Source organism: Anticarsia gemmatalis, chromosome 15 (assembly GCF_050436995.1).
Source record: "Anticarsia gemmatalis isolate Benzon Research Colony breed Stoneville strain chromosome 15, ilAntGemm2 primary, whole genome shotgun sequence".
Classification (NCBI taxonomy): Eukaryota; Metazoa; Arthropoda; class Insecta; order Lepidoptera; family Erebidae; genus Anticarsia; species Anticarsia gemmatalis.
In genome coordinates, this window is record NC_134759.1 from 10,691,478 (window position 1) to 10,708,597 (window position 17,120).

Below are 17,120 nucleotides of genomic sequence, written 5' to 3' on the forward strand. Positions count from 1 at the left end.
TTCCTGTCCGCAGCCGTCGATCCGATCAGTACTTTTGCTTCGGCAAACATCTATATGTTATTATGATATTTTGTATTATGTGGTTATGAGAAATTATTGTATTCTCACACATATAAGGAAAAAGATTCTTTGAAGGATTATAATTTATTTTTGTATTAAACGTTATTGCATAAATAATTATTAACGCAATACCACTACGATAGTCGCAACGATAATATGAGTGGCATTTTAGAAATCATATGTATGGTTTAACTCACTTTCAATTAAGTTTGAGTCAACAACTAATATATTCAACATCAACGTCTTCACGCATCAAATACTTAAGATCTCGTTTTACATTATATTCATACCAAATTCTTTAATTCAATTCAGCATCCAAAAATAACCTCGCCCTCCATGATCACCATAAAAATTTCAAATACATTTCATTTAAAGTAATAACGTCTCGAAAAGCAAAAATAAACGGCGGGGCAACACCTCGTTAAATAAAAAAAGAAAATATTATCGTACTCGGTATAAATTTAATATGAGGCTTATGCCTGGCTGAAGGTTAGCGGTGACGTCACCGGGAACCGACTGCCTACGCACAAATGTAAGGATGGCCCAATTAGTGTTCGAAGTTCATTGCCGAGTATCGAATACGGTGTAATCCGAATCGATAGAGCCAATTAGAGGGTGTTAGACTTGCGGTGAATGTGCTTTAATGTTGCAAGCATGTTAGTTTATGACGATTGGAACTTATAGGATTTGTGTATTGAATAATCTCCTTGTAATGACGATGTTTTGTATCGTGATAAGGCTATACAGGTTGTTAGAAGCTTCAGATAGGTCACAATGGTAAAATCGGTTGCTAAGGAATGTTACGCAGATTAAAATTTATCAATAATTAGCTTCATAATCGTTAAAGTGGATCGTTTCCTAGGATGACGATGTAAATGATCTAGTCTATTATCATAATAATGACTAAAAAAAACAGAAAATATGTAAACTAATTCGTTTACATCGTATCTGTTATTTAGTTTAAATTAATTAAGAACCTAATACCTTTGTGATTCGACTTATCGATGTCAAAAGCTAGATGTCAAATCAACTCAATTCACAACCGTTCAATCCACAACGGAAAATTATTTAAAAATTCAGAGCTCTCACACACAAAAGCAATTGGTACGAAAGTTACGTAATTCAAGTAAGGCCTTATCTCCGTGACCTTTTGTAGGCAAACGAAAAATTTTACCAAACCTACGTCTAGCACTAAAGAGTGTGTTTTACGGCAAACGCAACTGAATGGAATACAAAGTTAGATTTTCTTTAGAAATAGGTGCTGTAGTGTATCCCAATAGACATCTTCCGTATCTCCACATTTATATTCAAATATTCTACCCTTCGGTAATACTTGTTCAATGAGTGTAAGTTTTGAATTCTATTCCGTACGTTTAATATGATGAGGTGCTGTATTCGATATGAGGTTACATCATTGTACATGATTGTTACATTTTATCGTTATTGTTTTTCTAGTTCCGTTTTTAGTTCAAATATGACTATGAAATAATTATTGAATAACATTTTAATTACCATAATATAGGAATATAATTTGTTTTAGTAATTAATTTATTTTACGATAAAAGTCATGCTCGCGTGCTGATTAGCTAAAATAATAGACTAATAAACTACGTAATGTTACATTAGGGAAAACAATTTATATTTATGAAACTACCCGCAAATGTCATGCTCGCATGCTAATTATTATAAAGTCCGATATTAATATCGACACTTTCCAAAACATCATAATTACAAAACAAAAAGTCGCGTATCACCCATCAAATACAACACGTATTGCATTTTACAGCGAACAATAAGCGGCTTATTGATGTTTTATCAACACAAACGATAAAATATATGGATCCTAACACGAGCCATTGTTCAATATCATTGTCTAACACATATACTGAAAATTTTTCATCCAAAAACAATATCCGTCAGTGTGAGACCATTAAATCGTGGCCTCTAAGTGCAAATATCAGCGATGGACATTTCGGCTATAAAAAAGGCGGTTGACATGACGCATGGTCATACTCGGGAACGGTATCATACGGTGACGGACAACAGCGTCAATGTAAACTGCGCGATGTTTAAAATACGCTCGTTGGCTTGTTTTGTTTTACAGTATTTGAATTTATTTGTTGGTGCCACGTCAAATTTTATTTGAATTTACTGTTCGAAGCGGATTTCTTTCGAATAACGTTGAGTCAACATCAACAAATTGTTGTATCGAATAAGATAGATGTTCGAATTTATTTCTATCTGAACCGTGAAACGTTTGTACAAACAGCTACTTAGTACGATCTATGTATACAGCAACCTCGAAGAATCAAATCGCGAAGTGCAGTGCGACATTATGCGGCGGCACCGCATACGTAACTCCTACCTCAGTGGCTACGTGACGTGGAACGCTACCAAAATACAAAATACGTTGAGTTTCGTCTATCATAATGCAGGATGTGAAAGGGTACATGCAACAAAATAAACCGCCAAGTTCTATCTACTTGGATGGAATATTTAAAAATCTCAGTAGAAATGTGGTCGCTTTGCTTTCAAGACTCGCAATGAAATGTTTGTGAAACAAATACGATTGAAAGTAAACTGCATGCGAAGTAGTCAAATGAGGATATTAAATACACTTCTAATTTTTTTTCTGAATAATATTATTAAAATATATATTTTAGTGATATATTTTGAATTACCTTTCAATTTATGTAACGTGTTATACTTATAATTCAGCTTGTCGTATAACATTGAATAATGACTTATTAAGATATAAGTAATGTTTCACCCACAAAACTGTCTCAGAATCAATAGGCCGTAACTGCCTAACAACCTACCAATTTATCTCTCACCACAATAGACAAATCCCTATTCATCTATCAAAGCCAAATAACCTAAAAAGAGGGGAAAACAATAGTCTTTCTTACAGGAATGAATTAATCAGCGCAGTCACGATCGACAGTAACGATAGCACGAAGCAAAATATAAGTTCACGAAAGAAGTTAGTTAGGAACTTGGCCCAAGCACCGCTGGCACGAGTTAGATACCGGTCATTGGTGTTTTATACAAGTTTTTACGTTGTTCCTATTATTATCTTCTGTGAGAAATGGCGCGGGAATGATTGGATTTGTTTTACTGATACAAGTTTTGCAATCAGTCAAAATTATTGATGTACGGTTAAGTACTGATTAGTGTATGGCTCTTAAAGAGTATTCTCGTTGCGTATAGAACCGATTACTTAATGGTAAACTTAAAAAATAAGGTAAAACTCTTATTCTTTATCACCTTTTCATCGTTTTCATTCGTTTTCACCTTTGATTTTTATAATTGAAATGAAATGGATTGTATTAAATAACTATAATAATCTCTAGGTAAATAAAAACATTATTTTGAGAAAAGCCATACGTTACTGCTAGTCTGCAACTTAAATGAAATTACCGTGAATTTTCTAAACTTAAAAGGAAGGAGCAGAAGTCTGAAAAATTACTCCATCCGCCATGACATCCCATTTCGTTGAGTTTGACTTCTTGCCAAACTAAAACTGATCACCGCTCCGCACTCGGTTGTACCAGGCTGTTATAAATCATAAGAGTTATTGCAGAATTTCATTTAACCAAGTAACCCATTTGTTCTACTACTGGCTTGAGAAAATGGAACAATGTATTATGTAGTTTATACCAGTCAAAATATTTTTAAGCTCGTGATTATCTGTTTCGTTTAAGTATAAGTAAGAAATCAATAACCTATTATTCATCATCATCAAAAGGCTTCATTTATTGGCGTTTTATATGACGTAGTTTATATTGGCACTTTTTTTATTCATTCACATTGCTGCCCCTCTATATGTCGCTCAGATTAGTCGACATTTAAAATTGGCACTTAATCTTTAGTAATAGTTACCATTACCCAGCTAACTCTCCGCTACTTTTCTAAATATTCCACTGAGTTCGAGCAAAACATCAGTAAAACTATGAATTATCACAGCTCCGCAGTACCAGGCTAACATAAATCAGAGGAGCAGAATTTAATTTAACCTACTAAGCATTCTATTTGTTCGAAAGGAGGACTTGAAAGCAAAAAAAAAGCGTTGTATAGGCGAATGTTTCGCGAGACAATCTCGGGTGTTAATATAAATTTCATGAGTCAAGCTATCGCTGCGTTGCTGTTTTATTAAAAGCCCGTTGTTTAGGCTCGATTCATATTAAAGTTAATCCAGTGTCACACCGCCCCGAACGTAGGAATTTATTTATTGGTACTAGAATTTAGGTCACGTAGAGTTTTACCTAAAAAGGTTCTTATGGACTAACTGTTGAAATTGCGTTGGAGAATTGTATAATATAGAAATAACATAACACATTTTCAATAATTAAATTTAAGACCAATAACGAAAAACATATCAATCAATGTAATTATTTAAAATTATTATACTACCACTAAGAAAAGCATGACAGCGGTATTTGAAGCATCTAAAACCGCCTAAAATAAAATTAATAAAGTTATCAAAAACTGAATGGCAGTATTCAACTAATATACAAATACACTGTCCCCGATGCGATACTAACTTTAACGTAGCACGATCTTAGAAACTACAATCTCGCTACGCGTCGGTGTGAGTGGTACCCTAAAAACGGTGGGCGTAGTAGCGTAGTATTACTTATTAAAGGTTCACTGGAAAGCTAGCTCATAATTAGCCCCTAACTCTCAAGATAAACCAGTACCTATGGGGCCCATGATTCCTAAAGCAGGCCAAATTCTCCAAGTTTTACGGGAATTAATTATTAGAATATAGCTTAAGAGATGTTAATTTAAATTTTGTGTAGCAAAGTTTTATTATAAGGGCTCAGTAATATTGTATTAAGTTTATGCTTAACGATGTTCTTGACTTGCTTAATGCCAATAAAAAGGTTTAATGAATGCTTCGAGAAAATGTTTTGTTAGTATTTTGCAGTTATACTAAAGAAAGTTTCGCACTGTGCGTTAGGAAAAAATAACCAAGCTGTGTAACAAACATCCATACTAATATTATAAATGTGAAAGTAACTCCGTCTGCCTGTCTGTTACTCAATCATGCCTAAACTGAACCAAGGCTACTTTTTACCCCGGGAAAATTCAGGTCGCGGACGAAGTCGCGGGTAAAAAAAGCCAGTAATAATATAAGTGTATTTATTCTATATCCAATGAGAAAAAAGAGAAATATTCTAGAGTACCTAAGTTCTTCATACCTCAGTTATCTATATTAACTAAGCTATGTTTTAAAAAATCAATACCGAGCATTCAGTAAGAATGGACGAAAGAGAATCAAGACAAGAAATCGATAGAACATTAAATTTTTCTCTAGCTTTCATCAAGTTACGTATTTTTTCTAAATAAAATTAAAAACTAAAAATGCTCAAGGTATTTATTTTTCTCTTAATGTAATTGAAAAACTTCGCTCCAATATTTGTCTTGCATAAAAATATAGAAAAAATATATACGGGATATTAACATCTACTTATCGTTTCGCTCTACTCGTAAAAATCAACTAAGGAAAAGTTACTGTTATGTTCATAGATAAGCGTTGAGTCGGAAACTTGCCAATAGATGGCGTTAGTTGTTTGATTGTGACTGCGAGTAGTAGGATTTTGAGAAGAATTAAATGTATAAGAACGTCACTTACATAGTAATTATAACATATATGTATTAATAAGAGTAGTTACTATATTTTAAGACGTTTTTCAGAAGCCGAAAACAGTCATTTTATTACGATACTTAACTTGACTTGCCTACGAGATTCAAAATCATAAAGTTTATAATTATATTTTAGATTTTATAATTTTGAATACTGCTTAATTTACGAATATAAATGATATATTAATACTAAAGCAATATTCATTGCGTACGGTCAACTATAGTGAAAAAAATATGACAGTGGTCTTTACACTTTGACATTAAAAATACACCCAACAACAAGGTTTTTAAAGCAAAATGTAAATAAACATGAATTGATTAATAGCAAATCGTAAATGTTTTTATGCTATTACACTTATAAATAAACAACTGAGGCCTACCAGTAAGACATGGGTCCTCCTTGGTTGCGTCATCGACAGATCGAGACTTACCTGAAAAAAAAATACAATCGGTTAGAAAAAATATGCACACATACATTAAGAGGTAGTCCATATAGAGCACCCGTTTGAATAGCACCAGGGGGGCTATCACGTATCTCAGTTGACAGCAATTTGAAAGCCACTATGCTGTCCATTGTTTTCTTCCTTAGATTATAGTTATTAATACGTTACGTCAAAGCAGCAATGTACTGAATAGTGACCATAGATTTAAAGTATACTAGCTGTCAACTGAGATACGTGATAAGCCCGCTGGACGAAAAGCAACTAGTCTTGTCTAGAAAGGGCACCCATCAGTATAAGTATTTGGTAGGTGCTATTCGAACAGTAGCGCGATTTTGTGCAGTCGGTACTATCGAGTATCGTTTTGACATTTAGAATGTACTGCCAAAATATTTCCTACGACACCCGTCAGAGGCGCTGATGAGACTTTCATGCAAAATTCCTGTATGACAAGTAGGTTGTCGGTAGTCGATAGTAGTAGAGAATTGAGCTACAGGTGCTCTAGATGAACTTACCTCTACATTAAGCCCTAAGCTATGATAATGCTTATTAAATACGTAACTGTAGAGAAAATGTATCAAATAACATCCTCTGTGTCGTATACTAATATAACCATAGGACAACGTGGCCCCATTCAAAAGTTACTCTAAATTCGATTTTATTGTACACAATTCTTCAAATGAACCATGTTCGGAATTGGTATCCGGGTATTATATTCTTATTACATATATAATTAACATGACAATATTTTGTAAATGAATCATAATGAGCATTAAAATCCATTTCCCATTAAACAAACAACCTGCGAGCATTATCCACAAAAAAAAAACATAAAATCATAACATTGAACAGACTTTGATTTTGTTCGCTCCATTAACTCGAAAATACCACCGAAAAAATATATCAGCAAATCTTTTTAGCCAGAAACTGTACGAGATTCTTTTAAGCGTAACCAGAAGTATCGCTAAATATTTGTCACATCAATGACTTGATTGACAGTTCATCAATCATCAGAAAACAAGTACCCAAGACAAAGTTCGATGAAACTTGGCGAAAAAATGTGATTCTTTTCAGTAGAAAAATGGATTTTAAAAGAATACGCTTAGATGTCAAAATCTAAGATCAAGGGTTTTTTAACTTAAGACATTAAGCTAATTAGGGCTTTGAATCGATTAAGATGATTTTTCGTTCAATTTAAATTCCCTATAGAAGAACCTGATTTTCGATTGCGATTTTAGTAAGCAAATATTTTCTATACCACACGTTTGTCTGTTCATCGAATCGATTTGACGATAACCAAATTAGATGTTTTCTTACAGCATCATACCAACAATCTATACGAGAGTATGCTGAAGATTTCAATAAGTGACTATGTCGCAAACAATAAGCACGTTACTGCTTAAAGATTTGCGATAGGTTAAGAACATATATTGAGATCATCGATCTTAAACTGAATGCCTTTCTAATACATAAAGTCATTTTCTATACAACTATCATCAAGATAACGCCAATACAAATCTATGCATTTGAACGCATTCCTCCTCGCGTCGCCGACGCGCTTCATCAGCTGTTGCTGACATCTAGTTTCAGGCCATAGAAGCAAGTCTAAGCATATATTATTCTGGCAACAGCAATTCATTTACACTGATTGACATTTCAAAGCCGTCAAACGTACTGACGTATTAATACGTCATCATATTTAATTAACAACTCGATGCAACGTTGCGTAGTGTTCGCCACAAACCACATTCCATTAGTAATTGTTGTTGAATAGAAATATCTCATTTTACAAGCGGTTTCGCTACCGATAATGCTTGTGTAGGATTAATGAGTTTAAAACCATTATCTGGAGGTAATAAACCACGTAATTTGTGTTTGGAATGATTGATTTAGATTCGATGATTTTAATGGTATTTCTATAGAAAGTCAAATCATACGACGGCGATGGTGAAAACCAATTTTCAGGAAGCAATCAGCTTCACTGTATTCCCAGATTGTGAAATTACACTTAACGATTTTAGACTTGACTTATACACTTAATATTATAATGACTGAACACATTTATTACTTGATATGATGCGTACCAATAACATTCAGTTTAAGTTTAATCCAAATCGCAAATCAACCTTTACTGTCAAGTGGTTTCTCTATGAAAATCTGCAAGTTCAACGTGTACAACTAAATTTGAACCGTATATGTAGCTACATAAAGTTTTAATTCAAAAAATGTTCGTCTTCTGAACGGTGCCTCCGTCGCTTTCATGCACTCGTCAGTTATGCATTCGCTTTTACATTATAAATGAAATCATAGGGAAAAATATATTAAATACAGGTTCGCAATTCGTCCGTGATAAATCATTTTGTAGTAAGTATTTCGCTCATTTCATTCCAAGAAATGGTAGGTGAGGTTTATAATTTGAGTGCAGTTTTACTAATTTCGTGAGAATTTGATTAAAATTATTTTTATTATTTATTAAAACGGTAACACATTCATATCATATAGTTTTACATCAATTTCAAATATCAGCTCAATCGGCGTAGGCTTTTCGTTCGATGAATGAAAGTATGCGTAGCGCAGACGCCGTAACAATGCCGCAGTAAAAGGTTAAAATATTATTATAATTTCAACAATGAAATTATCAAAAATTAATAAACGCGTCTGAGCTTTTATCAAACATGTAAAATAGAAAAATGGTTAACCTAAAATACTAGGAGAGCAGAAACTGTAAGAGCAGGATCCACGTAACCAGGCGGACGATAAAGTAAAACGATAACCGGCTACTTTCCACAAAAAATCATTTTGAGTCCGTGTCCCTTTCTTGATAGAATTGTCCGTAACTCCCCGGAGCCTTCATGAGCCCTGAATTATTTCTATGAAATAACTCTTTGCCGTGCCCCAAAAATAATTGGGGAAAAAAAGAAGGAAAAAAAACCTCCTGTACAGAAACTAACCGTTCCCAAAAAGGCAATTTTACTCGCAATCATGAGAAATAACGATATTACCCCATAAACTTTCGACGTGAAACCTAAATATCTTCTCATACCTTTTTACTTCTTTACAGACATTGTTTATTTTATATACGTGGACCATTCCGACGGTCCTATGATATTTTTATTGTGAGGTGAACGAAAACGATTCTGTCCTTTCTGTTTATTGTGTTTTAAGTTTGGTGAACGGTTAGAATTTTTATGTTGAATTTTATCGTCCCATTCCGCCGGAGACTGTTCAGGTAGCAATCATTACTGGCTCTTTGAATTTCAACTAATGTTCGTGATGTTGTTACTGTATGGACTATTATGTGGTATTTTCTTTTAGAGACACTAGAGTTTGTACAACAGAAAACGACATGTAGAATGCTAATGTTGAGACCTTTCTGTATTTTGTTGCTGAGTGTCTCCTCCAATGTAATATGAAACTAGATATTGTGTTTTTCAATAATATCTCCCAAATGTTCTTTATTTTGAGTTATTTTCCACCCGATCCCTATATTCAAATTTTGTTGAAATCCTTTTATCGCGTTTACTTTACCTTAAGGTGGCGAAGCTTAAGTTAAATCTCTCAAGACTCGGATTTCATCTGATCTCTATTTGTTATTGTTCCAATAAAATATCGGGTTACTTTAATCTCTCATGTCGCCTCTATTCTGTTTTACCTACATATAAGTTTTCAGCGTGTCCATATAAGCTGGAGCTACATAAGCCACAACGAAATCAGATTTACGTAATCCAATATCATCCGAATCTTTAATATCACAAGCAAAAGTTTGGAATATAACGATGAATAATAGCCAAAGTCTGGATGCATTATACATGAGTGAGACTCATACGCGAGTAAGCTTAATAAAAATAACAAAATATGCATGTGTGTGTGTGGGATCAGTGAAACACCCGTCCTTGGCCTACTTGTGGTGTTATTGAAATCTAAAACGGGCCGTTTAGTGATGCGGCATTAAATTCTGCGAAACTTAGTGAGGCGAAATGACTCCGATCGATGCTATTGTTCCGACTATTGATGTTTATAAACAGGTAATAACCGGCTATAGTTTACTAGGGGAGCTTTATTCAAGGTCTTTCGTTTCACAAAGCATTCTCTCTCTGAGTATAGAGCATGTGTTTATAAAAAATAGGTATTAGGAAAATAAAGCTGCAAATAAAATTCCGCGAATTGTATAGGGCGAATATAGAATAAAACTGTTAAGTCGTATTTGGAAAAGAAATAATAGACACACAGGAAACATCGAACAATTTTACAGAGAAAGTGCCAATTCTGTCACATGAAAATTGCAGTAAAAATGTTGAAAATGAAAAATCGTATCAATAGATCAAAAATTGACGTGTGAATTCAAACTTAAAATCGTTCGAACACTTTGTTTTGAAATCAAACGTGCAATAGAAAGCTCGAAGCGTCGAGTGCCACAAATGTCTGTCACAAAATTTTAATATAGGAAATGGAAAAAGTTTTATGTTTCATATAAATTTTAGAGTACGTGAAATACGTACAAAATATAATTGTACCGTACCAATGATAGTGGCATAATGAAAACGTGGTTTTAATGTAATAAAAGTTATTGAAAATTGAATTCGTGAATTTGATTTTATCGAATGCCGGTTTATTATGGAAATTGTCAGAGATATGTTTTCACGTTTATTGTGATTGTGAAATTTTAACGAGATAAAAGGAATGCAGTAGCTAATATTCTTGGTAAAAACCCAAACCAAAATATTTCAATATTAATATTCTCCGTTATTTTATTTTTGAGTTATTTTGCTCTATTGGCGGCTTCCTATAGAGTTAAGGAAATTGGACTGACTTTTGCGACTGATTTATGTCTGCAAAGAGTAAAATAACATTTTTCATTGCAGACACAGCGCTACACAATAACCCACCTGATCCCTTTCTTTTAAAAAAGTACTATAAAATATATTACGAAAAAAAACTAGTTATTAAGTTAGTTATAAATATTCGTTACATCATAACGGTTACGACAGTGTCCCATCACTACTAGTTTGCCTTCCGCGGTCAGCACAAGTAACACTTATCACGGTTGAGAGGAAGCCGCGTAATAACCAACCGTTTATTTTACTTATACGCCACCAAACCCTTTTTATTTTAGCTTGATACCCTTCGAGACTTATGTCCCGTTGTTTTGGACTGAGTAACGGGTGATTTTATTTCGCACGTGTGATATTTAAAAGTTATATGTTGTAGTTTATATATTATTAAGTTTTCATAAGGAATAAACTGTTTATTTTTACAAGTGATTACTATCGGGTGCATAAAATAATATTTTAGGATTCAAAAATTCTTAGTTTTAAGCTGGATTGTAACCACTTCCTATCTATGATTTTGAAAAGAACAAAAGCAAGTCGTGAATCCTTCTTCGAATCTTTAGTTAATTAAAGAGTAGTCAAGACAACCACAGACTATTTCATGTTAAAACCAAGTTTTACAAAGAAAACCAATTGCGATGATATTTATAAATTAAACAATATGTATATAATTTGCCGTTATAAACTTTTTTTACTATCTAAACTGTACAATATTAGTCAAAATAAATGGCCAGTTGATTTGTTCTGCGGTTCTCCGATACAGTGTCGTTGATTGTCCGACGTCCAGCCATCGTCATGATACTCTGTGGTTTCACACAACTGTGACCGAGCGGTCTAACGGTTTTCATACCGAATAATTGATTCGTCAACTGTTTTTGTGCTTGTTTATTTTTGTTTTAGAATTAAATGTTTTTATTGTAATTATTGTTTTCAATAGAATTTAGTAAATTCATAAGTAAATCGCTTTTCCTTAAAGTGATACAGTGAAAGTCTTATTTTAAGTTTTAAAATATATTAAATTGATAACAATATTATACAAAACAAATTTCAAAATTTTACTTAGTAAAATGTGTAGTAATTATGGTAACTTTACTTAATTATTCTTGGCGACGAAACCATGTAACTGCCACAAACAACTGACAATACTTTTCAAACTGTCGTTCATAACTCAACCATGACAAAATTATTGCACTCTTTGCAAAAAACACTCATAGTACATTACAGCCTCGAGAAAATAGAATAAACTATTCTCTAATTAACTTTAACTGTATTCTTAAAACACCAAGTATTAACAACACTTTTACACACTCACACTTTTATAATGTGCTACCAAAATCTATTACATACGAAAAATATCAAACGAAACCAAAAATATAGCTTTAACGAAAACTTCTATACAGTGTCACCAATGATTGACATGCACACACAGGCTGTTCACGCTCTAGCATTGAGCGAACGTGTTCTAGTGGCCGGCTGACGATTTATACACTACATCACTACATAGCCGAATGGCTTTCCAAGGCTAAGCATATTAGTGACGTCATCATCAATGTATATAACATTGATGATGACGGGTTTGATTGTATTTTTTCTTTGTTTAATCGAAAAAAACGATAAGACATAGGGGTGTTTCTTTCGGTACAATTTCTTCGACACCTGAAATAACTGTGAATATTGCCTTAAATACAATTTTTTAAACAGTCTCCATTTATTTTATATTTTACAAAATATGAAAAAAAAATAATGATCTGATCTCAATAATCCCATCAGAAATTAATTTGAATTGGGTTAAATAATATTTCATCTAATGCGTGTTATCAGGTACCTTTTCAGCAGACAAATAAGTACATAGTTACAATGAAATTGCAAATGGCATGATACTGTGCATAATAATATCATTATCTTTATATATATAATTCTTCTGTAAGTGTGTCACCGAACTTCTCTTAAACGACTGGACCGATTTTGATGAAATTTTTTGTGTGTGTTCAAGGGGATCTGAGAATGGTTTAGATTCGCAAAAAAAATATATAAAATTCTCGCGTCTATTTTTCATACCCCTGAGTGACAATATATTTTTTTTAATTTACATGGCAAAACAACGTTTGCCGGGTCAGCTAGTTGACAATTTATATATTCATACATAAAATCACGCATTTTTCCCAAAGCAGAATGCAGGGGCCAGGAAAAGTAAACGAATAGATATAAATTTGAAGCAAATTCATTTGTAACATTCATTGAAATCAATATTCCTCTCGCAAAGTAGAGTCTAACAGCTGATTCGCCGCGAGAATAATCCACGATAGAGTCGATAGAGACTGTAGAAATAAACGTCTTGTTACAGACGACTCTCCCAGAGGACTGTCGGTCGATAATGTAGAGTTTGATAGTACTTGTTGAGTTGATGAAGGGTTAAAGGTTTGTGTTATATTTGCTCCATAATTGTAGAGTTAGGGTGGAGTTTAAGTGATATCATAGTAGTTATTCAAATGCGGCGTCAATACTGTATAATTTTTCATTAATATTTTGATTGTAAACACAAAATATTCCTGAAACGCACAAATTATAGAAGACCAAATGCACAAAAAATATGAGTAATTTAGTAAATAGTATAATCATAAGATCTGTGATAAAAACACAACCATCTCGATTCTGGTCTTAATAAGTGATCTATAAATCTAAGATATCTAAGGTCTGGTAACCATGTTATTGCTTTCTTACAAAAACTGTATTTCAATCTAATAGTCATTACTTGGTCTTATTTAATAACATAAATCCTCAAACCCCAAAATGTCACTTTAACAATAACAATCAAAATCAACCAAGTAGTTTTCAAGATACAACAAATAAACAAACTTACTATCTACAAACAGAACAGAACTTTAAATCCTAAACAGTAGCAAGTCTAGCTGTTCAATCAAGTAACACTAAAGCTTAGTAGATAGCTTTAATCGATTACCAAGTTCATTCAACTTTCAGTTCTATGCACTATAAAATAAGATTTAGTTTCAATAACCAAGAGTTTATGGTTGTCACTCAAGTTACTTCAAGTAGTAATATCTTCGTGCTTAGTCTTAAGAACGAAGTAAGAGTGAGGTTTAATTGAAGTTAACGGGACGTTTTGATTGCATTGTTGGTGCATTCGAATTGAAATTTTATTGCGATTTAAGTGGTACTACTGTTACTGTTGGTAGGATTTGATTGATCGTAGTGAACGAGATGAATCGTAAAAGTAAAGTGTGCTCTATGCCTATAGTTTATTGGTGTATATTATTTTGTAGAATCTAGAATTGACAAATGAAACAGTTTATTGACGTATTAGGTAATGAGTTATTTGAAATGGTTGAATTCAATGTGAAGTGTGGAGTACTTATTTACTGAAAAAAGCATTATGGCAATGGGAGTTAATGACGCTGTAAATATTATTCTATATGAGTCTATTGCTAGCTGTATCTGTACTAATATAATAATAAATTAGTTTAGATTTTTTGTTAGTCCGCAAATTAAGTTGTTACGCAATTTTTTTCAGCTATTTAGACAAAACTACTTTCACTAGGCTTTACGGAATTATTTTTAGAAATGAAATATGAATGTAAAATAAAACTCATATTCACGATTTTCATCACAAGCGTATAAAATAAAATGACAAATCAAATTGATGTCATATCGCAATATTTGAAATGAACGTTGTAGGCATATTTTCACGAAAACGGTATCGAAAAAATTGAATCAAACATATTTAATTTTTCACCTGACGAAGTAAATATTAAGTTATCAAATAACACGATTCCCGGTACAAAAAACAGTATGTAACAAATATCGATGCCGTGCAGGACTGAAATATGTAACCAAATTAAATACGGGTAAGGAAAGATGGAAATACTTTTGAAGATTATTTTATTTGTGTTGTAATTTATTGCACATTTTTTTTAGAAAAATGCGACATTTTAGTTATTGCGGTTTTATTTTTACTTGAAATAAAATCTTCCTAACAAATTCTGATCGTTGAATTATTTAACAGAGAGTTAAACATGAGTGAGTTTATTTTGAATATTACGTTTATAGAAGTAAAAGGGGATGGGAAAATATTTTTCTGAATAGCTAGTTGCTACTCAGAAAATGTCAACGGAGAGAACCTGTAGCGCATTTTTTACATTCGGTACTACTGAGAAGCGTTTGACATTTAATATTACTTGGAAAAAATCGTTCTTACGGAATCCGCTAGGTAGGTGCCCCGATCCAGGCGTTCAAAGCATACTTTCATGTTTCTGATAATATAATAAATATTTCACTTCAAGAAAGTCTCTGTCATATTACAATGAGCTCATGTTTCAAGTTACGAACTAAAAAGGATTTGATTTTAAATAAGAAGCAGTCATTTTATAGTCAAATTAATTATTTAGCAGTTGTTAAAAAAACAAAAGGTTTTATCAATTTTAGAGTTATAGGATTAAAGTTGTTTTTTTTTTATTTTTTACGGTTACGTACCTATTAATAGTGGGTGTGTTTTAAGTCCCTTCTCTTTAAGCTCTTTCTTCACAAAAAAATCACGAATATTATTTCTACGACACATTTCCCATTCCTTATTAATTTCACCTTCGTGTCAAGTCAATAATCTTTACACATTCATATGTGTTTTATTTGTTCATACCTTTTGCCCCACGGTACGGGTGAGTGGTTTTCCTCGAGAGACTTGTCAAAAGATTGGCCCCAATCTTGGATCCAATCTTACGAGTCACGAGTCAGAAGGTGGCAGAGACCAGTGACCCATAACGTGTTTTACAAAATCCGAACATACTTGAGTAAATACGAATATTCAATGCGATTTACGCGATTTCTTCACTCGCTTTGAAAGCTTTGGTTTTGTCACTTTGGTTTTAACACATAAATGAAATTCATTTGCTTGCTATATGTTGCCATTATTTTTTTTTGTGTATATATACAATCAATATCTAAAGTTTTTTTAACTTAATAGTTCGATAAATCTGACAGTATATAATAATACTTATGTATATAGCATGCTAGATTTTCAATTAGGATAACACCTTTGACCAAACTAATCATAGGGTAGGTAAATTACATTTTTCCTCACAGAACAAAAACGATACAATCATTAAAATCTGCAGTTTCTATTTCATTCTCATTTATAAAACAAATACTAGCTAAAAAATGCCTCAAATAAACGACTTGCAAAACACTGAACAAGCGACAAACGTAAGCGCAAAGAAGAAAGAAGTTCCGAGGGAAACTAAAAATAACTTTCTGTAATCAAATAGCATTCTCTTTGCATACGAGATGCGAGTCTACAAGACTTTGAAAACGAAGTGAACGTTTCTACGTACAAATAATGACTACCTGTGTTCTTTAATATTTGATTTAGAAGTTTTTATAACACAAAACGGGTAGTGTAAAGTAAATTATTAAAAGGTAGAGTAAAACCTTTTTATGTTTTGATATATCTCTTTGATGTGTCTCTGTGTTCACTTGTTATGCAATATCTTTATAGCGATTGATTTCTCAACCTATAAGAAAACTATTAAGATGAAATAATGACGGATACTTAAACTAACGATTACTTATATATACTTGTTATGTGATAGCCGAGTGATTTAAGTTGGCACCTCCCACGCAAGTGGTTGCAGGTTCGAACCCGAGGCAACACACCAATGACTTTCAAGAAGAAATAATATAAATAATTATCACTTGCTCTAACGGTGAAGGAAAACATCGTGAGGAAACCTTGCATGCCTAAAATTTGTTTATTACATTTATTGAGGGCATGCAAAGTCCACAACCCGCACTTGGCCAACGTGGTGGGCTCAAGGCCTAACCCCTTCCTCATTACGGGAGGATACCCTTGCCCAGCAGTGGGATATTAATGGGTTAGTATTTATTTCAAATGTTAAACTCTCGTTACTCGATACCGGCTGATGAGAATCGTGCCACTGAAGTAGGAGCATTCCAAGTCAATTAACATAGCAGGCTTGATACACAGGAAATTCAGTGTGCTGCCTAAGCTCTATCATCTAAAGCCATCAATCCACTTTAATTATAACGTCTCATAACAGCACTCGACGCAATTATCCATCAGTGAACGAGGTCCTTTCGGTTAGGGCTGCCGGGTTGTAGGATGTTAAAGGTT

General features: G+C 33.1%; 1 protein-coding gene across 2 annotated transcripts in view; it reads right to left on the reverse strand.

Moving 5' to 3' along the window:
* The window catches only part of nAChRalpha1 (nicotinic acetylcholine receptor alpha1), a 232,386-nt gene that overhangs the window by 171,022 nt on the left and 44,244 nt on the right, over positions 1-17,120 (reverse strand). The window contains exon 2 of one of the 2 annotated variants that reach the window (XM_076123209.1): positions 6,090-6,140. The exons of the other annotated variant lie outside the window; for it this stretch is intronic. The gene's annotated coding sequence lies outside the window, so the exon portion shown is untranslated. The remainder of the gene's footprint in view (positions 1-6,089; positions 6,141-17,120) is intronic. 2 annotated transcript variants of the gene reach the window in all.